The 22003-nt window shown below is 39.7% G+C and overlaps 1 protein-coding gene across 35 annotated transcripts in view; it reads right to left on the bottom strand.

Annotated features, from left to right (window-relative positions):
• Window positions 1-22003, bottom strand: part of SPIDR (scaffold protein involved in DNA repair) — a 475230-nt gene that overhangs the window by 256037 nt on the left and 197190 nt on the right. The window lies entirely within an intron of this gene.

Below are 22003 nucleotides of genomic sequence, written 5' to 3'. Positions count from 1 at the left end.
TTTTTTTTTTTTTTTGAGAGAGTCTCACTCTGTTGCCCAGGCTGGAGTGCACTGGTGCAATCTTGGCTCACTGCAGCCTCCGCCTCCCAGGTTCAAGCAATTCTCCTGCTTCAGCCTCCTGAGTAGCTGGGATTATAGGCGCCCACCACCACTCCGGCTAATTTTCTGTATTTTTAGTAGAGACAGGGTTTTACCATGTTGGCCAGGCTGATCTCAAACTCCTGGCCTCAAGTGATCTGCCTGCCTCAGTCTCTCAGTGTTGGAATTACAGGCGTGAGCCACTGCACCCCGCCCCACATCCCTTTCTTTAAAATTTTTTTTTCACTGATTTTATACCACTTTTGGATGAGATGAATACCTTCCTAACCAAAACAAAGAACAAATGGAAAAAAACAACTCAAAAGCAAATCATGTATTATTACAACAAGCTAAGAACGGCTTGGATGAGTAAGTGCCTCTGCTAATTAAACACGGCTTCCAATTAATTCCTCAGAAATCAAAGTTATCTTCTGTGGTGAACATTTCCCTACATTCAACAGGTTTAGAGCTATAATCGTAGGTAAAGCATTCAGTTACACACTTCATAGCCAATTTAGGAAGGTCCACCTTATGTCTCACTGCAATTACACTTTATGAGCATTTTACTGGGATCTCCTTTTTGATGGAGAGATGAGTATCTGTGAACACTGAGAAATGCTGCCACTTTTTGGAGAAGAATCTTGAAGACTTAAACCACAGTGACTATGTGTTCATATGAACCCAAACTGTCCTTGCTAGGATGAATGTGGCTCTGCAGCAGGGGCTCCCCAGTGCTGTGTTCCGGCACATGCTGATCTTAGGCTCCTCACTTTCTGCAACCTCAGCTGACTTTTAAAGCAGTTAGTTCATCTGCACTCAACCAAGAAATGCAACATAACCGAGGTCTGTCCTTCCTGCTTCTTCCGTCTCTGTGAAGGTGCCACCATCTCCCAGTCATGGCAGCCTAAAACTTCCAAGATGAAACTGTCACGCACAACCCCAATCCTCATCCTTGGCACTCTCAGAAGTCTGTCCCTTCTTGCTGCTGGTTAATCCTCTCCACCACGCTGTCACCACCCCGCTGGTTGCTCCTCCTCTCACTGCTTTTTGCCTCCTCAGAGGTGTGTTTGTCGTCAGGCTAGATGCCCAGCCCACCCTCAATTCATTCTTCACATTATTTCTGTCGGGTTTTCTAAAACACAGACCTGATGCGTGTCCTCTGGTACTCCTTGTGCCTTCCATACTGCATCTTTTCCTCACACGAAGTGTCAGCCCTTCACGCCCTGGGTGCTGCTAGCACTCAAGCTTCAACCTTCAACTCTAGCTTCAACCATACCACTTCCCCTTCACATGTTCCACTTGGGCGAGTTACCCTGCCCCTTGCTGCCCCTAATCCTGCAGCCAGCCCCTCCAATTCCTCCTTCCCAGCTAAGCGCAGCTGTCTTTCCTGGGGGTGCCTCCCCTAGGGCTCTGCCTCCCCATGCTCCCCTCTGAGCCCTGGCAGGCTCCCCCTGCACCCTGTGTGGCAACTGTCTACTTACAGGATGGTCATTTCTACCAAGACCCTGAAATGGCTGCATCCTCAGCACTCCACACTAAAGATATTTACTGAATGAAACAAAGGATGAAAGTATGCCAGCAGTATAACTTTAAACTCACTGCCACTTTAATACTTATTGAGGGACAATCTGCAAGAAGCCATCATTTATTGAGCAGTAGCTTAAAAGTTTGGCTCTTTTACTCTCTCCTCTAGATAGCTTAAGGAATATTCCAGGACTAGATTTCTAAAATTACCTCTACTATATGAAATATTACAAATTACTATGAACAATAAAATAGTTAAAATTAATTGAGCATTGGCCAGGTACAGTGGCTCACGCCTGTAATCTCAGCACTTTGGGAGGCCAAGGCAGGCAGATCACTTGAGGCCAGGAGTTCGAGACCAGCCTGGGCAACATGGCAAAACTCTGTCTCCACTAAAAATACAAAAATTAGCTGGGCGTGGTCGCCAAGCGCCTGTAATCCCAGTTACTCAGGGGGCTGAGGAAGAACTGCTTGGACCCTGGAGGCAGAGGTTGCAGTGAGCTGAGATAGCACCACTGCACTCCAACCTGGGCAACAGAGCGAGACTCTGTCTCAAAAAAAAAAAAAATATTGCGCATCTTCTATATACAGACTCTGGTACCAGACTCCATGTTTCATAAGTGTTTCATAGGCCCTGAAGTGTTTTTAATCTCCATTTTACTCATTAGGAAACTATGCTCAGAGATGCTTAAAACTTTCCCATGATAAGAGGGCCAATAAATACTACAGAATATACAATTTCACTGAGCTGTTACTCGGGCAGCTTGTACTAACAGATATTAACAGAAATTGTCCTCATTTAAACAGGTTATATTTGTTCTCCTGTATTATTTTATTTCTGTATTATAGCTTCCTCCTCATAAGGAAATTTTTCTAAGGTGTCACTACCAGATATTGCTGTTTTTCTTGTTAACAGATCTGTTTTTGGGCAGAGCCCTGAGCCTTGGTGTTGACCGAGTCTCCTACTTTAACGCAGCCTGCTGCTTCTCTTGCATACAGATTTGTGTATTCTGTGAACCCTGGTATTTTTCTAAGCCAATTAAAATCAATTTTTAAACAAGATAGGATGAAAAATAAGCAAGCAAATAAATGAGAACTGGTGACTTAGACACACCCTTGGTTCGGTGAAGAATCAGAAGGACTGGGTTGGGGTGGTCCAGGCAGGGGTGAAGGGAGTCTCGGAGGCGGTGAGGTGAGAAAGGGGCAAGGTGTGTCTCAGGAGGAACAGAAGGCCACCTGCGGGGAACTGTGTGACTCACAATGGCACGACTGTGTCTTGCAACTTAACTGCAATCAAACTGGACTATCATTTATTGAACTGCTGCTGCTTATTGGCCGCATGCTGGGTGCTTTCACATGGTATTTTCATATCTCCTCATCACCCTAATGAAGTAGCTGTAAATGCTGTGTCACAGCTGTGGAAAAGGGAATTCGTGGCAATCAAGGAGCCTGTCCAATCTCAATCACAAACTCAAGAGCCATCACTCCAATGCCAGTGCTCTTATAACTCTGCCCTCCAGTAGCTGAACCATGTTATTTCATGGCAGTCCCCTGGAGCGTAGACACAACAGACCATCCGTCAAGCAATGCCTAAACTCACAGCTCCAAGAACACTGTCACACTTCGACACTGTAACACAATGGCTACCCAACTTAAGGAATACACAAAAGCTTTAACTTTTGTGTTACAATGGCTACCCTTAAATTGGTCCTGCCTGATATTCACACATCACAGAAGGCTAGAAACAATTTCTGTAAGAAAAACCTCAAAGAGGTAAATCTAACAACTGTATTTCCTCTTAAATGATCTATAAACATTTTTTAAATGCTATGTCTTTTATTAAAAAGAAACCAATAACCAAAAAAAATAGACTTTTCTTTTTCCAGTTATAATATTGTATCAAACCTCCCACAACTCTTCCACTGCTAAATTTGACTGGCTTTACAAAAAGGGGTGCGGGGGGCGGATACTGTATTGGTTTAGATAAAGAAACCTTAACCATTTACTTCTTATCTTTTTGGATCATTTTATATGTGTCTTCTTGGCTCTAGTACCAATACACTTATTATTTCCTCTCCTCAGCACTGCATTCTCCAAGTGACATAAAAGGCAAGAAACATGTAGCCTTTTATTATAAGTTTTCTTTCACAGAAAAGAGTTACATTCAAATGCTTAGGTACATACAAGGCTACCAATTACCTAAAGATTATCAAAGTGATATTTTACTTGCAATTTTATTGTAATAGAAATTATTCTTTAAGTTAGTGCATGGCTTTAAAGATCACTGCATGATCTTCGGATTATTTTAATTACAAAATAATGGTCTGACACACAACTATTCCTCCGTATCTGTTTCTTTACATGACAGGTAGGAAAGAAGTTAAAAATAAAGTAAGTATGAGACAACAGACCAGACATCTTTGCTATCTTTCATGACTGCACTCCAATCCGAGCATGCTCTGGGCCCGGCAGGGCATGCCCTGGGAGAAATGTGAATTGAGGGCAGGGTGTGCTAACAGCCTGTCTTCCTAGCAGATCTGCTAATCCAGGAGAGAAGGGACCAGCAGGTATATGAACTCAGCTACATTCATCTTCTGAGCTGCATGTGAGGACAATATTGCTGTTTCAAGTGGTACAAATAAAAAGCTTCCTTTCCCAACACACTCTCTTATTTGTCCACTGTCATGTTAGTAGTTGAAGAAAATCTATGAAACACTTCCAGGAACATCAAGCTGCTTCACCAGAGGTCTAAAGGAGCTTAAAGCAACATAACAGAATTGGCTTTCCATAACTTTGTGTTTTTGAAACTACTGGGAAAAATGACAATAGATAAAACCCAAGCTGACCTAAAAGCCAAAGAATTAAATGTTAATTATGGCTTAGCCACAGATGTAACTGCTTTCAGCAAATCAATTACAGTTAAAAACTGTACTCTTCTCTGCAACATGAAAATAACAAATTCTACTGACACTCTACAAAAGAGAACAGGTAATAAATTAACTCTGTGTTGGACTGAATTCTCATTTCTTAAATCAATTCTTTAAAAAACCCTTAGGATTCCAGATGTCAGAATAAATCAAACAGGTGTTTTATCTTTTTTGTTGACACAGAAAAATCTCTGAAGCCAACTTTGAAAAGGGAAGAGATTGAGAACTCCATTTTCACATTACTGATTTGTCTGAAGGAGAAAATATGCCAGACGGCAGCCTGACCAGTTCACAGATCTCCTAAAGGCAAAGAGCTGCCCGTCACTCCCACCAGAAAGAGAACCAACACTCAGAATTACTCCTGGGAGTGAGATGTTGTGACTGGGGCTAGAATAATAGGCACTGGCATTCCCACATTTTTACCCTTTGCATTATTCCCACAAGATTGTATCTCTCAAACAGCTAAAGACAGCATATTTATTGAGAAAAATTATTAAGCCTACAATAAATAAGACATTTTCAAAATACTACTTCTGAATTTTCAGAATACACATGGGTATTCGACACAGAATTAAAAGACCTATTTTATGAGAACTATACTCCACAATATGCTGAGGATTCACGGTCAAATATATAGAAAGACAGGACCTCCACTTAGCAATCATTCATCAGACAGGTTTGATATTTTTCCTTTTGGTCAGTTTTTTTCACTCAATAAGGAATGCTGAAGGGATTCTAGATAGCACGACCACACAGGTTGGAAAGAGAACTCGCCCACGTGAGAACAACTGGAAGCCCAGCAATCATGCCTGCTCGTGTTCTCCTTGTCTGCTTGGCACCAATTTAGCAAGAAAGCACTATTGTTGGGTGAACACCACCTACCTCTCCCACTGTAAGCCCTCTGGCCTATAAGGTGTGGATGAGAATAAAAACTTTCCAACCATTTGTATCTTAGCTGGGGTAGGATGATTCACTGAACCATGTATTTTCATAGCTGCAAATACTAGCATACAAATTCCCATCCTCCTCCTGGTTCCTCACAAATCATTTGGGATCTAATTTCCAGATCCTGTGAGAAAACATGAAGACTATATGGCTACACTGGTCTTGCAAAGCCAAGATTTCCATTTAAGCCACAAATCATACTTGCCTGCACTCCAGAAGCTCATAGTGTAGAAAAGAAGGCAGAAATACAACCACAGATCCTATTGAATGTGTTAAAATAGACGCGTGTGGAAGGCACCATGGTGTCATGCACAATAGAGGGACCAAGTATGCCCAGCGTTGGGAAAAAGATGGCAGTGAAGGTACAAAGGAAAGCAGCAGGAGAATTATGAGCTTTTCAGGCAGACCAGGGGTGGGAAAGGTTACTCCAGGAAGAATTCACAGAGCCCACAAAGCGGGGAGACACAATGGGAACCCTCAGTGGTCACGATAAGCCCCTATCATTTTGAGAACAAGCCAAGTCAAAGGCCATCTCTATCCTAATCCTTTGCCTTTAGCTTATAGATTACGTTGAAAAAAGAAAATAAGCTGGAAAAAGTAAGGAAAACCTTCATTCTAGCTGGGACATGTGTGGGTGTAACACGTTATGCTTCTAAGCTGTGAACTCACAGAAGACAGAGAATATGCTTGCTTCCAAGACCCTGTAAGCTAGAATAAATCTGTATTAAATTATAAAATATTTTGTTCATATATATAATTAACCTGACGGGTGTGTTATGTGTCCAAAAGCATGAGTGTGCTAAGTGGTGTGTTCTTCCAGGCGGCAGCCCTGGAGAGAGTGCAGCGGCTGGCACAGCCTGACCATCCAGGCAATCGCAGGTTGTACTGAGGCCAGTAACTCATGGGTGTGCTGGTTAACACCCGACCCCCAGAAGACCACGGCCAGAAAGGAAAGATTTTCTTAAGCAGTGAAATTGTTTGCTTTTCCAGTCTTTACCTTTGTGATAAAGAATAAAAACGGACCCATTGAGAGGCTGCATTAGATATGAAGCATTCCATTCATTCAATAATGTTTAACATTTAACCATAAGTTTATTGCTCTAACTATAAAGTCCTTAACTAGGGCTTCAAAGCTAGATCAAAACTATCTTATATCTCTGACAGGTAATTACTTGGGTAGTTGCACGAAAATTACTTATTTTGAGGTCAGTGATGTCTAGCTTCTCTGAAGTAAATAAACCGTGCTCTAGATAGAAAAAGTATAGTATCCTCTCAATAACTCACATTCTTTCAGAAACAAAATAGCACATCTCACCTCTATGACTTCACTTAGTTTACACTACATGTGTGATATCAGCAGTGTTTTACTTGACCCTTGAACACCTGTAATACTTTGCAAAATATTATGTTACAATTCTCTGAAGAATTTCTCCTGTGACCCACTGGCCCCTTAACCCAGAACACTCTCCTGGAACGCTGGTCATCACTTCTCCCTCTGTGGCCACCTCATCAGTGGTCTCAACAGAGTGTCCACCCTTCAGGTCAGTCAGACACAAGCTCTCCACCAAGACTTCTTGAGTTACATGATCAGACCTTGCAGGGTGACAGCCATCATCCCAATCTCTCCTAGGAGACAATGTGAAGGAGGGGTTAGCCCCAGAGCAGCAGACTAGCACAGGGACGTCTGCAACAAGCTACAGCTTTGTTCAACACAGCAAGGCCTTGACTGCAGCCTTCCTGTGCAGCATTTACTACTTTCAGGGAGACTGTATAGAAAATGGGGAAGATACAGAAAAACTCTGAGGGTTACTGCAAGGTTAAAGGAGATTCAGGAATTGGGCAATGTACCGGCATACAGTGAACATGAATGTAAAAGTCTGCAATCACCACTCTCATACTATTTATAAGTCTAATGATTAATCAGTTGGGGCATAACTGGAATTTTGGAAACTTGTGAGCTCACAGACATTACAATAAAGGAATTATTGCCCTTAATTCAATATACCCATTCCTAATATGAGAACTAAGTTTTACTAAATATTTTATTATAAATTGTAAATTTACTACACAAGTATGAATTTGGGTTAGAAAACTAATTTATGAACTGAAACAAACACCAGAGAAGAAGTAGCCAATAATAACTTTTAATTGCTCCCTTCTTTTTATATTCATTTTTATTGTCATAAAACATATTAACATTTTGACCATTTTAAGTGGACTATTCTGAGGCATTAAGCATATACATGATGTTATATAACCTTCAACATTATCTATTTCCAGAACACTTTCATTTCCCGAACTGTTTTCCTTAGTAATTGTGCCTTCTTATATTTCCAGCAGAAGTGCAAAATTTCTTTGCATCTTTGCCAACAATTGTTATTCTCAGTGGTCTTTGATCAAAAAGTGGTATTTCATTGCGGCTTTGATTTGCATTACCCTAATGACTAATGATGTGGAGTGTTTTTCATGTGTTTATTGGCAATTAGTATATCTTTTTTGGATAAATGTCCATTATAGTCCTTTGCTCATTTTTGAACTGGGCTGCTTTTTTTTTTTTTTTGACATTGAATTATAGGAATTCCCTATATATTCTGGATAGTAATCCATTAGCAGATATACAATTTGAAAATCTTTTCACACTGTATGGGTTGACTTTTCACTCTTTTGACAGTGTTCTTTGATGCAGGAAACTTCCAAATTTTGATAGAGTTCAACTTAACTATTTTTTTCCTTTGTTGCCTGTGCTTTTGGTGTCATATCCAAGAAATCACTGCCAAACGCAGTGTCATCAAGACATTCCCCTATATTTTCATCTAATGGTTTTATAGTTTTGGCTCTTAAGAGTTTCAGTCGGCCGGGCATGGTGGCTCAAGCCTGTAATCCCAGCACTTTGGGAGGCCAAGGCGGGCGGATCACAAGGTCAGGAGATCGAGACCATCCTGGCTAACACGGTGAAACCCCGTCTCTACTAAAAATACAAAAAATTAGCTGGGTGTGGTGGCAGGCACCTGTAGTCCCAGCTGCTTGGGAGGCTGAGGCAGGAGAATGGCGGGAACCCGGGAGGCAGAGCTTGCAGTGAGCCGAGATCACGCCACTGCACTCCAGCCTGGGCTACAGAGCCAGACTCTTGTCTCCAAAAAAAAAAAAAAAAAAAAAAAAAAGAGTTTTAGTCTTTTAATGTATTTTAAGTTGATTTTGTATATGGTGTAAAACAAGGGTTCAATGTCATTAATTTGCACAGGGATTTCCAATTTTCCCATTTGTTGAAAAAGACTGTTCTTCATATTGAACGATCATAGTGCCCTTGTCAAAACTCACTTCATGGTCAGGCATGGTAGCTCGTAACTGACCAGCAGTTTGGGAGGCTGAGGTGGGCAGATCACCTGAGGTTAGGAGTTCGAGCCTGGGCAACGTGGTGAAACCCTGTCTCTACTAAAAATACAAAAATTAGCTGGGCGTGGTGGTGGGCGCCTGTAATTCCAGCTACTTGGGAGGCTGAGGTAGGAGAATTGCTTAAATCTGGGAGGTGGAGGTTGCGGTGAGCCGAGATCGTGTCGCTGCACTCCAGGCTGGACGGCAGAGCAAGATTCCATCTCAAAAAACAAAAACAAAAACAAAAACGAAAAACAAAACTCACTTCACCATATATGTAAGAGTTCTTATTTGTGGGCCCTCTATTCTATGCCATTGATCTCTATCTCTCTCCTTATACTAGTACCCTACTGTTTTAATTGCTGTAGATTTATATTAAGATTTGAAATCGGGAATTGTGAGTCCTACATATTTGCTCTTCCTTTTCAAAATTTTTTGGCTACTTGAGGTCTGCTGATAGTCCATATGAATATTCGAATAGATTTTCTACAAAAATGCTGTTGGAATTTTGATAGGGATTGCACTGAATCTGTAGATTGCTTGGTAGGATATTGTCATCTTAACAATATTAAAGCCTGAAATTCATGAACACGGGATGTCCTTATATTTATTTATGTCTTCCTTAATTTATTTCAGCAATGTTTTGTAGTTTTCTTCTTTACCTTTTAAGTTCAGGGGTACATGTACAGGTTTGTTATATAGGTAACATATAATAGAAATTTGTTGTACGGATTATTTCATCACCCAGGTATTAAGCCTAGTACTCATTAGTTATTTTTCCTGATCCTCTCCCTCCTTCCGCCCACCCTCCAGTAGGCCCCCATGTCTGTTGTTCCTCTCTGTGTGTCAATGTGTTCTCATAATTTAGTGCCCACTTGTAAGTGAGAACATGTGGTATTTGGTTTCCTGTTCACACATTAGTTTGTTTAGGATAATAGTCTCTAGCTCCATTCATGTTTCTGTAAAATCACGACTTCATTTTTTTTTATGGCTGCATGGTATTCTGTGGTATATACACACCACATTTTCTTTGTTCAGTCTACCGTTGATGGGCATTTAGGTTGATTCCATTTTTTTGCTATTGTCAACAATGCTGCAACAAACATATGCTTGCCTGCGTCTTTATGGTAGAATGATTTATATTCCTTTGGGTATATATACCCAGTAATGGGATTTCTGAGTCAAATGAGAGTTCTGATTTGAGCTCTGAGGAATGGCAATGCTGTTTTCCACAGGAATGGCAATACTGTTTTCCACAATGGTTGAAGGAATTTATACTCTCACCAACAGTGTACAAACATTCCTTTTTCTCCACAACCTGGCCAGCAGCTGTTATTTTTTTGACTTTTTAATAATAGCCATTCTAATTGGTGTGAGATGGTATCTCATTGTGGTTCTGATTTGCATTTCTCTAATGATAAGTGATGTTCAGCTTTTTTTCATGTGCTTGTTGGCCATATGAATGTCTTCTTTTGAAAAGTGTCTGTTCATGTCATTTGCTTACTTTTTAAAGAGGCTTTTTGTTTTTTCCTTGTAAATATGTTTAAGTTCCTTATAAATGCTGGATATTAGACCTTTGTCAGATGTGTAGTCTGCAAAATTTTTCTCCCTTTCTGTAGGCTGTTGATAGTTGTCTCTGTTGATAGTTTCTTTCGCCGTGCAGAGGCTCTTTGATTTAATTAGATCCCATATGTCAATTTTTCCTTTTGTTGCAATTGCTGCTGGTGTCTTCATAATGAAATCTTTGCCTAAATTTTATGTCCAGAGCGGTACTGCCTGGGTTGTCTTGCAGCATTTTTAGTTTTAAGTTTTACATTTAAGTTTTTGATCCATCTTGAGTTATTTTTATATAAGCAAAGGGTCCAAGGCTCAATCTTCCGCATGTGGCTAGCCAGCTATCCCAACACCATTTATTGAATGGAGTCCTTTTCCTATTGCTTGTTTTTGTCAGCACTGTCAAGGATCAGATGACTGTAGGTGTGCGGCCTTATTTTTGGGTTGTTTATTCTGTTCCATTGGTCTATGTGTCTGCTTTTGTACCAGTACTATACTGTCTTTGTTACTGCAGCCCTGTTGTATAGATTGAAGTCAGGTAGCATAATACCTCCAGCTTTGTTCTTTTTGCTCAGGACTGCCTTGGCTATTTGGGCTCATTTTTGGATACATGTGAATTTGAAAATAGTTTTTATTAGTTAAGTGAAAAATGTCATTGGTAGTTTGATAGGAATAGTATTGAAATCTGTAAATTACTTTTGGCAGTATGGTCATGTTAATGCTATTGATTCTTCCTATTAATGAGCATGGAATATTTTTCCATTTATTTGTGTCATCTCCGATTTCTTTAAGCAGTGTTTTGTAGTACTCATGTAGAGATCTTTCACCTCCTTGGTCAGTTCTATTACTAGGTATTTTATTCTTTTTGTGGCAAGTGTGATTGGGATTGCATTCCTGATTTGGCTCTCAGCTTGATGGCTGGTGTATAGAAATGCTAGTGAATTTTGCACACTGATTTTGCATCCTGAGACTTTGTTGAAGCTGTTTATCAGCTTAAGGAGCTTTTGCGCCAAGACTATGGGGTTTTCTAGATAGAGGATCATGTCTTCTGCAAACAGGAATAATTTCATTTCCTCTATTCCTATTTAGATGCCTTTTATTTATTTCTATTGCCTGACTGTCCTGGCCAGGGCTTCCAATACGATGTTGAATAGGAGTGGTGAGAGAGGGCATCCTTGTCTTGGGCTGGTTTTCAAGGGGAATGCTTCCCGCTTTTGTCCATTCAGTATGATGTTGGCTGTGGGTTTTTCATACATGGCTCTTCTTATTTTGAGGTATGTTCCTTCAATATGTAATTCAGAGTTTTAACATGAAAGGGTTTTGAATTTTATCAAGAGCGTTTTCTGCATCTATTGAGATAATCATGTGGTTTTTGTCTTTAGTTCTGTTTATGTAATGGATCACATTTATTGATTTGCATATGTTGAACCAATCTTGCATCCCAGGGATAAAGCCAACTTGATCGTGGTGGATAAGCTTTTTGATGTGTTGCAGACTCAGTTTGTCAGTATTTTGTTCAGGATTTTTGCATCGATGTTTATCAAAAATATTGGCCTAAAGTTTTCTTTTTTGTTGTGTCTGTGCCAGGTTTTGATATTAGCATGATGCTGGCCTCATAGAATGAGATGGGGTGAATCCCTCCTCCCCAATTTTTCGGAATAGTTTCAGTAGGAATGATACCAGCTCTTCTTTGTACATCTGGTAGAATTCAGCTGTGAATCTGTCTGGTCCTGGGCTTTTTTTGGTTGGCAGGGTATTTATTACTGACTCGATTTTGGAGCTCATTACTGGTCTGTTCAAAAATTCAATTTCTTCCTAGTTCAATCCTGGGAGGGTGCATGCATCCAGGAATTTATCCATTTCCTCTACATTTTCTAGTTTGTTTGCATAGAGATGTTCATAATATTCTCTGATGGTTATTTGTATTTCTGTGGGGTCAGTGGTGGTATCACCTTTGTGATTTCTAATTGTGTTTATTTGGATCTTTTCTTCTGTTTAGTCTAGCTAGCAGTCTATTTTATATATATATATATATATTTTTTTTTTTTCTTTCAAAAAAAACTAACTCCTAGATTCACTGATCTTTTGAAAGGTTTTTCATGTCTTGATTACCTTCAGTCCGGCTCTGATTTTGGTTATTTCTTATGCTCTGCTAGCTTTTGAGTTGGTTTGCTTTTGGTTTTCTAGTTCTTTTAGTTGTGATGCCAGGTTGTTAAATTGGAATCTAACTTTTTTTTTTTTTTTTTCTTCGTAGAGACGGGGTTTCACCATGTTGACCAGGCTGGTCTTGAACTCCTGACCTCAAGTGATCCGCCTGCCTTGGCCTCCCAAAGTGCTGGGATTACAGGCGTGAGGCACTGCACCTAGCCAATCTTTCTAACTTTTTGATGTGAGTGTTTAGTGCTACAAATTTCCCTCTTAACACTGCCTTAGCTATGTTCCAGAGATTCTGGTATGCTGTATCTTAGTTCTCACTAGTTTCAAAGAACTTCTTGATTTCAGCTCTAATTTTATTATTTACCCAGAAATCATTCAGGAGCAGATTACTCAATTTCCATGTAATTGTACGGTTTTGATCAAATTTCTTAGCCCTGATTTCTAATTTGATTGTGTCGTGGTCTGACAGAATGGCTGTTATGATTTCACTTCTTTTGCATTTGCAGAAGAGTGTTTTATGTCCAATTATGTGGTCAATCTTAGAGTATGTGCTATGTAATAATGAGAAGAATGTATATTCTGTAGCTTTTGGGTAGAGTTCTGTATATGTTTATCAGGTCCATCTGACCCAGTGCTGAGTTTAGGTCCTGAACATCTTTGTTAATTTTCTGCCTTGATGATCTGTTTAATATTGTCAGTGGGGTGTTGAAATCTCCCACTACTATTGTGTGGAAGTTTAAGTCTCTTTGAAGGTTTCCAAGAACTTGCTTTACGGATATAGGTGCTCCTGTGTTGGGTGCATATATATTTAGGGGAGTTATGTCTTCTTGTTGAATTGAACCCTTTACCATTATGTAATGTGATTCTTTGTCTTTTTTGATCTTCGTTGGTTTAGTCATTTTGTCTGAAATGAGGACTGTAACCCCTGCCTTTTTGTTTTCCATTTGCTTGGTAGATTTTTCTTTTCATCCCTTTATTTTGAGCCTATGGGTGTCACTGCACGTGAGATGGGTCTCTTGAAGACAACATACTACTGGGTCTGTTATTTATTTTTTTTGATGGAGTCTTGCTCTGTTGCCCAGGCAGGAGTGCAGTGGTGTGATCCTGGCTCAGCGCAACCTCCATCTCCCAGGTTCAAGTGATTCTCCTGCCTCAGCCTCCCTCAGTAGCTGGGATTACAGACATATGTCACCACGCCCAGCTAATTTTTTTGTATTTTTAGTAGAGATGGGGTTTCACCATGTTGGCCAGGCTGGTCTCAAACTCCTGATCTCAAATGATCTGCCCGCCTTGACCTCCCAAAGTGCTGGGATTACAGGCTTGAGCCACGTGCCCAGCCGTCTATTGGGCCTTGAATCTTTATCCAGCTTGCCACTCTGTGCCTTTTAATTTGGGCACTTAGCCTATTTCCATTCAAGGTTCGTATTGATATGTGTGGATCTGATCCTGTCATCATGATGGTAGTTGGTTATTATGTAGACTTGTCTGGTTGCTTTATAGTGTCACTGCTCTGTGTACTTAAGTATCTTATGGTAGTGGCTGATAATGGTCTTTCCTTTAGATACTTAGTGCCTGCCTCAGAAGCTTGCGTAAGTCAGGTCAGGTAGTAACAAATTCCCTCAGCATTTGCTTGTCTGAAAAGGATCCTATTTGCCTTCACTTATGAGGCTTAGTTTGGCTGGATATGACATTCTTGGTTGGAATTTCTTTCTTTAAGAATGTTGAGTGGTCAGGCCTGGTGGCTCATGCCCATAATCCTAGCACTTTGGGAGGCCGAGGCAGGTGGATCACCTGAGGTCAGGAGTTCAAGACCAGCCTGGCCAACATGGCGAAACCTCATCTAAAAATACAAAAATTAGCCAGGTGTGGTGGTGCATGCCTCTAGTCCCAGCTACTTGGGAGGCTGAGGCAGGAGAATCACTTGAACCCGGGAGGATGAGGTTGCAGTGAGGCAAAACTTTGCCAAGACACTCCTGCCTGGGTGAAAGAGGGAGCAACAGAGCAAGATTCCTCCTCAAAATAGAAAAAAACCAAAGAAAAACAAAAGAAAAATGAGGCGAGGTGAGGCGAGGCAAGGACGGGATGGGATGGGACAGGAGGGGAGGGGAGAGGAGAGGACAGGACAGGACAGGACAGGACAAGACAAGACAAGACAAGACAAGACAAAAGCGTTCTTTGCCTCCTGGGATTCCAGAGGCTTGTGGTGAGAGCAGGTTGCTGCTTGTCAGTTCAACTCAGCCATTCCCCCAGAGTCACTGGGGGCTAGGAAGGAGTCCCAGTATGCAGTAGCCCTGTGCCGGGTTCCCAGCTTCCTATCCCTTCAGCCCAGCTTCTGTTTATTCCTTCCATCCACTGTCAGTACCTTCCCTCTGAAGATCTGTTAGGAATGCACCAGGTCTTCCCGGTTCCTTGGTGACAGCTGTTCCACCTTAACTGCATCTAGCTGGCCATCTTGCCCAAATCTGTTTTGTAGGTTTTATTGTGAAAGTCTGGCATCTACTTATTTTCCTAAGTGGTTTTTTAAAAATACTATTGTAGTTGATACTGTTTACTCAAATTCATTTTTTAGATTATGCACTGCTATTGATAAAAATCCAACTAATTTTTGTATATTAATCTGCATTGTGCAACTTTCCTCAATTTACTAACGTGCTGTGTGTGTGTGTGTGTGTGTGTGTATAATCTTTAGGGTTTTCTACATATAAGGTCATGCCATCTCTGAATAGAGATAATTTTCTTTCTTTCTTTCCAATCTAGATTCTTTTCTTTTTCTTGCCTAAGTGCTTTGGTCAGAACTTCTAATACTATCTTAAATGGAAGTGGTGAAAGCAACCATCTTTGCCTTGTTTCTGATTTTAGAGGGAAAGCTTCTAAGTTGTCATCATTTGGTATGTTAGCTATGGGTTTTTCATAACTGCTGTATGTTAGGCTGAGGAAGTAATCTTATGTTCCCAGTTTGTTGAGTGTTTTTATCACAAAGTGCTGGATTCTGTCAAATGCTTTTCCTGCATCAATTAAAACAATTGTATGGTTTTTCTCCTTCATTCCATTAATGTGGTATATTACATGAATTGGTTTTTGTGAACTATTCTTGTATTCTGGGAAATCCCTTTTGGAAATGGGGTATAACTCTTTTAATCTGCTGCTCAATACAATTTGCTAGAATGTTGTTGAGGATTTTTTCATCGATATTCATCAGGGATACTGGTCTCCAGTTTTCTTGTAAAATCTTTGTCTATTTTTTTTAACAGGGTAATGCTAGCCTCAGGGAATGAGTTAGGAAGTGGTCCTTTCCCTTCAATTTTTGGGAGGAATTTAAGAACAACTGGTGTTAATTCTTCTTTAAATGTTTGGTAGAATTTACTCATGAATCCATCTGATAGCAAGTCTTTCTTCATTGGAAGGTTTTTTCTTTTCCTTTTTTTTTTTTTTTTTTTTTGAGACGGAGTCTTGCTCTGTCGCCCAGGCTGGAGTGTAGTGGTGTGATCTCGGCTCACTGCAAGCTCCACCTCCCAGGTTCACAGCATTCTCCTGCCTCAGCCTCCCGAGTAGCTGAAACTACGGGCGCCCACCACCATGCCCAGCTAATTTTTTTTGTATTTTTTAGTAGAGACGGGGTTTCACCATGTTAGCCAGGATGGTCTTGATCTCCTGACCTCATGATCTGCCTGCCTCAGCCTCCCAAAGTGCTGGGATTACAGGCGTGAGTCACCGCGCCCGGCCATTGGAAGGTTTTTATTACCGATTTAATATCCTTACCAGTTATAGGTCTATTCAGATTTTTTATTTCTTCATGAGTCAGTTCTTGCACACTGTTTTTGTAGAAAATTGTACATTTCATCTAGGTTACCCAATTTGTTGGTGTTCAGTTGTTCATAGGATTCTCATATAATCCTTTTCATTTCTGTAAAATCAGTAATAGTCTCTTCAGTTTTGATTCTAGTAATTTGACCAGTTTTTTTCGTGGTCAATCTAGCTAAAGTTTGGTCTATTTTGCTGACTTCTGCAAAGATGTGATGTCTTTAGAAATGCTCTCTGATTTTCTCTAATGTTTGTACTCTTTCATCTCCACTCTAATCTTTATTTTTTCCATCCTTCTGCTAGCATTGCATTTAGTTTGCTCTTCTTTTTTTCTAGTACCTTAACATGTACAGATAGGTTATTGATTTAATATCTTTCTCTTCTTCAATATATGTACTTACATCCATAAATTTCCAACTTCATAATGCTTTCATGTCATCCCGTAAGTTTTGGTACATTATGTTTTCGTTTTCATTCATCTCAATAGTTTCTTCTTGGAGATTTGGGGGGAAAATGATAGACAGGAGGCAGGACTAGATTGCAGCCCTCACCCGGACAGACAGCAGCTCACAGAGACTCGCATCATGAACTTTGGCTCCAGAACTACTGCAGGAATATACCAGGAAAGCCAAGAGAATCCACAGACCCTCTGAAGGAAGCAGATTGCTCCTTCAGGACCCAAGAGACACCCTAAATACTGTGTTGGTGTCATTGGCAGAGAAACCTCAAGACGGTTCACATTACAGGACTCTGTGCAGACAACCCTCAGTACCAGTCGAGGGCTTGGCAGCCCTGCTGAATGGCTAGATCCAGAAGAGAAATAATAATCAATACAGCTTGGCTCTCAGGAAGCCACATCCCTAGGAAAAGGCAGAGAGTACTACATCAAGGGAACATCCTGTGGGACAAAACAATCTGAACACTAGCCCTGAGTGCCAGATCTTCCCTCTGACATAGCCTACGCAAAGAAGAAGAAACCAGAAAAACAATTCCGGTAATATGACAAAACAAGGTGCTTTAACAGCCCCCAAAAATCACACCAGCTCACCAGGAAGGGATCCAAACCAAGAAGAAATCTCTGATTTACCTAAAAAAGAATTCAGAATACCAATTATTATGCGAATCAAGGAGGCATCAGAGAAAGATAAAGTCCAATTTAAGGAAATAAAAAAAAAGATACAAGAAATGAGGGGAGAAATCTTCAGTGAAATAGCACAAATAAAAAAAAATCATAACTTCAGGAAATAAAACAGTGAAATGCAAAATGTTCTGGGAAGTCTCAGCAATAAAACTGAACAAGCAGAAGAAACAACCTCAGAGCTCAAAGACAAGGTTTTTGAATTAACTCAATCCATCAAAGAGAAAGAAAAAATAATTTAAAAACAAACAGGCTGGGCGCAGTGGCTTGCACCTATAATCCCAGCACTTTGGGAGGTGAAGGTGGGCAGATCACGAGGTCAAGAGATCAAGACCATCTTGGTCAACATGGTGAAAACCCATCTCTACTAGAAATACAAAAATTAGCTGGACCTGGTGGCAGGTGCCTGTAGTCCCAGATACCTGGGAGGCTGAGGCAGGAGAATCGCTTGAATCCGGGAGTGAGCCGAGATTGTGCCACTGCACTCCAGCCTGGTGACAGAGTGAGACTCCATCTAAAACAAAGAACAAAGCCTCCAAGAAGTTTGGGATTCTGTTAAATGACCAAACCTAAGAATAACTGGTGTTCCTGAGGAAGAAGAAAAATCTAAACATTTGTAAAACATATTTGGGGAAATAATTGAGAAAAACTTCCCTGGCCTTGCTAGAGATCTAGACATCCAAATACAAGAACGAACATCTGGGAAATTCATCACAAAAGATCACTGCCTAGGCATACTGTCATCAGGTTATCTAAGTCAAAATGAAGAATCTTAAGAGCTGTGAGGCAAAAGCACCAGGTAACCTAAAAAGAAAAACTGATCAGATTAACAGCAGATTTCTCAGCAGACACCCTACAAGTTAGAAGGGATTGGGGCCCTATCTTCAGCCTCCTTAAACAAAACAATTATCAGCCAAGAACTTTGTATCGAGTGAAACTAAGCTTCATAAATGAAGGAAAGATACAGTCTTTATCAGAAAAACAAATGCTGAGAGAATTCGCCACTACCAAGCCAGCACTATGAGAACTGCTAAATGGAGGTCTAAATCTTGAAACAAATCCTGGAAACACATGAAAGCAGAACCTCTTTAAAGCGTAAGTCTCACAGGACCTATAAAACAAAAATATAATAATTTAAAAAGCCACCAAGGTATACAGCCAACAAATAGCATGATGAATGAAACAGTACCTCACATCTCAATACTAATGTTGAGTGTAAATGGCTTAAATGCTCCACTTAAAAGAAACAGAATAGCAGAATGGATAAGAAGTATCTGCTGCTTTCAAGAGACTTACCTAACACATAAGGACTCAGGTAAACTTAAGGTAAAGGGGTGTAAAAAGACAGCCCATGCAAATGAACACCAAAACTGAGCAGGAGTAGCTATTTTTATAACAGACAAAACAAACTTTAAAGCAACAGCAGTTAAAAAGGACAGAAAAAAATAGCAAAAACCACAATTACTTTTGCACCAACCTAATATAAAAGGCCTTGTCCAAAATGAAAATATCACAATCCTAAATATTCTATGCACCTAACACTGGAGCTCCTAAATTTATAAAACAATTACTACTAGACGTAAGTAACGAGATAGACAGCAACAAAAATAATAGTGGAGGACTTCAACACTCCACTGATAGGACTAGACAGGTCATCAAGACAGAAAGTCAACAAACAAACAATGGATTTAAACTATGCCCTGGAACAAATGGACTTAACATATTTACAAAATATTCTACCCAACAACCACAGAATATACATTCTATTCATCAGTGTATGGAACTTTCTCCAAGATAGACCATATGATAGGCCACAAAACAAGTCACAATCAATTTAAGAAAACTGAAATTATATCAAGTACTCTTTCAGACCACAGTGGAATAAAAATGGAAATCAACTCCAAAAGGAACCTTCAAAACCATGCAAATACATGGAAATTAAAAACCTGCTCCTGAATGATTACTGGGTCAACAGTGAAATCAAGATGGAAATTAAAAAATTATTCAAACTGAAAGATAATAGTGACACAACCTATCAAAACCCCTGGGAGACGGCAAAGGTGGTGGTAAGAGGAAACTTCATAGCCTTAAATGCCCACAACAAAAAGTCTGAAACAGTACAAACAGACAATCTAAGGAACTAGAGAAACACCTCAAGGAACTAGAGAAACAAGAACAAACCAAACCCAAACCAGCAGAAGAAAGGAAATAACCAAGATCAAAACAGAACTAAATGAAATTGAAACAAAAAAATACAAACGATAAATGAAACAAAAAGCGGTTCTTTGAAAAGATAAATTGACAGATCATTAGCAAGATTAACCAAGAAAAGGAGAGAGAAGATCCAAATAAGCTCAATTAGAAAAGAAATGGGAGATATCAAGACTGACACCACAGAAATACAAAAGATTATCTAAGGCTACTATAAACACCTTTATGCACATCAACTAGAAAACCTAGAGGATGCTGAATAAATTCCTGGAAAGATACAGGAAGCTTAAATCAGGAAGAATTAGAAACCCTGAACAGACCAATAAAAAGCAGCGAGGTTGAAACGGTAATAAAAGAATTACCAAGGAAAAAAACTTCCAGGACCAGACAGATTCACAGCTGAATTCTACCAGACATTCAAAGAACTGGTACCAATCCTATTGACACTATTACACAAGATAGAGAAAGAGGCAATCCTCCCTAAATCATTCTATGAAGCCAGGATCACCCTAATAACAAAACCAGGAAAGCACATAAGACATGCAAAAAAACTACAGACCAATAACCCTGATGAAAATAGATGCAAAAACCCTTAACAAAATACTAGCTAACCGCATCCAACTATCAAAAAGACAATCCACCATGATCAAGTGTGTTTCATACCAGGGATGCAGGGACAATTTAACATATGCAAATCAATAAATGTGATACACCACATAAAAAGAATTAAAAACAAAAATCACATGACCACCTCAACAGACACAGTTTAAATAAAGCATTTCACAAAAGCCGGCATCCCTCAAAATCTGGCATCCCTTTTTGATTAAAATCCTCAGCAAAATCAGCATACAAGGATGTACCTCAATGTAACAAACTATGATAAACCCACAGCCAACATAATACTGAATGGGGAAAAGTTGAAAGCATTCCCTCAGAGAACTGGAATACGACAAGGATGTCCACTTTCACCATTTCTATTCAACGTAGTACTAGAAGTCCTAGCCAGAGCCATCAGACAAGAGAAAGAAGTAAAAGGCATCTAGATCAGTAAAGAGGAAGTCAGACTGTCACTGTTTGCTGATGATATGACTGTATACCTAGAAAACCCTAAAGACTCCTCTGAAAAGCTCCTAGAATGGATAAACGAATTCAGCAAAGTTTTAGGATACAAAATTAATGTACACAAATCAGGAGCTCTGCTACACAGCATCAATGACCAAGCTGAGAATCAAATAAAAAACTCAACCCCTTTTATAATAGCTGCAATAAAATAAAATAAAATAAAATAAAATAAAATAAAATAAAATAAAATAAAATAAAATTACTGAGGAATATGCTTAACCAAAGAGGTAAAAGGCCTCTGCAAGGAAAACTAAAAAACACTGCTGAAAGAAGTCAGAGATGACACAAACAAATGTAAACACATCCCATGCTCATGGATGGGTAGAATCAATATTGTGAAAATGACCATACTGCCAAAAGCAATCTACAAATGCAATGCAATTCCCATCAAAATACCACCATCATTCTTCACAGAACTAGAAAACACAATCCTAAAATTTACCAAAGAGCCCACATAGCCAAAGCAAGACTAAGCCAAAAGAATAAATCTGGAGGCATGACATTACCTGATTTCAAACTATACTATAAGGCCATAGCCACCAAAACAGCATGGTGCTGGTATAAAAATAGGCACAGAGAACAATGGAACAGAATAGAGAACCCAGAAATAAACCCAAATACTTACAGCCACTGATCTTTGACAAAGTAAACAAAAACATAAAGTGGGGAAAGGACACCCTATTCAGCACAAATGGTGCTGGGGAAACTGGCAAGCCAAATGTAAGACAATGAGAAACTGGATCCTCAGCTGTCACCTTATATAAAAATCAACTCAAGATGGATCAAGGACTTCAATCTAAGACCTGAAACTGTAAAATTTCCAGAAGATAACATCGGAAAAACCCTAGTAGACATTGGCTTAGACAAAGTTTTCATGACCAAGAACCCAAAAGCAAATGCAACAAAAACAAAGAGGTGGAACTTAATTAAACTAAAGAGCTTTTGCATGGCAAAAGCAACAGTCAGCAAAGTAACAGACAACTCACAGAGCGGGAGAAAATCTTCACAATCTATATATCTGACAAAGTACTAATATCCAGAATCTACAAGGAACTCAAACAAATTAGCAACAATCCAAACAAAAAGGGGGTTAAGGATATGAACAGACAATTCTCAAAAGAAGATATACAAATGGCCAATGAACATATGAAAAAATGCTCAACATCACCAATGA

This window comes from Pan troglodytes, chromosome 7 (assembly GCF_028858775.2).
Source record: "Pan troglodytes isolate AG18354 chromosome 7, NHGRI_mPanTro3-v2.0_pri, whole genome shotgun sequence".
Lineage (NCBI taxonomy): Eukaryota > Metazoa > Chordata > Mammalia > Primates > Hominidae > Pan > Pan troglodytes.
Note: the sequence above shows the minus strand (reverse complement) of the source record. Positions and strands in the feature narration are given on the sequence as shown.